General features: G+C 40.4%; 1 protein-coding gene across 1 annotated transcript in view; it reads left to right on the forward strand.

Moving 5' to 3' along the window:
- The window catches only part of LOC123965110, a 5,890-nt gene that overhangs the window by 1,326 nt on the left and 3,550 nt on the right, over window positions 1–1,014 (forward strand). The window lies entirely within an intron of this gene.

The following is a 1,014-nucleotide window of genomic DNA, read 5'->3' on the forward strand; positions in this document are numbered from 1 at the left end:
AAAAAAAAGTTTTTATTGCTGGCGCGCACAATGACGATGCAGTGAATAGTGACGATTCTTTCTGACCAATCAGTAGTCTGCCGTGTTTTCACGTCACATTTTAGTATCGCCTCAGCTTACTTGAAACTCCGACGGACGTGATACAAAAAAAAGTACCTGGAAGCAGGTACAGGTACAACTTTTTAACACATGGGGGGTGGGGCGTTACACACGGTAACTCTGCTTAAATCTTGAGAAGCTGCAGTCTCTATTTATTAGTCAGTGTAACTTACACTGTGCATTTCCAGCTAAACAGGCTTTTTGTTGTGCTGAGTTTTGCATGCGTGCCGTGCGATCGACAGGTGTATTTCAAGTAGGCTACTTTTTTTTAAAATGATATAATAATCTTTGTGTGGTTCATCAATGGTGATAAAGGATCAGTCGGCACAACACCGGCGAAGCTGGGCCTCCGTCTCCTCAGGGGACAGACGGACGGACGGACGGACGGACGGACGAAGAAAATTCTGATTATTCCAACATCACATGAATGCACCATCAGTCAACGCTCATCCCTCCCTTTACACCTTGATGCGTTTTAAATTTATTTAAGTTTTATTTTCCACCCTGTCAATAATCCTTGCAGTCCCACACTGTGTCCATCAAATGGTCTGAGGGATTACTTCCAGCGGAGCAGTAACGTAATGCACAGCAGAGTAAAACTAGGGAGGGAAGACGTTTAAAAAATATTATGAATTTCCATTAAATGATGACGTTAGTCTCGTAATATTACAACTTTTTTCTTGACATGTCAGAACACAGATATGTAAAAGCAATTTTGAATGTGCTAAAAGTTTTGAACTGAGCAGAAACAGAGGAACTATTAAAGTGCATAATTTATAACTGAATTAAAATGAAATAATTTATCATTGAGGTACCAAGTGGTCGACAGTTTAAGTAAGTAAGAGTAAATATTGGACTTGCTACTATGGACTATGTTACTCCTCATTAGCTAGATGTGAAATAAGGGGGGGGGGG

This window comes from Micropterus dolomieu, unplaced genomic scaffold (genome assembly GCF_021292245.1).
Source record: "Micropterus dolomieu isolate WLL.071019.BEF.003 ecotype Adirondacks unplaced genomic scaffold, ASM2129224v1 contig_8683, whole genome shotgun sequence".
NCBI lineage: Eukaryota > Metazoa > Chordata > Actinopteri > Centrarchiformes > Centrarchidae > Micropterus > Micropterus dolomieu.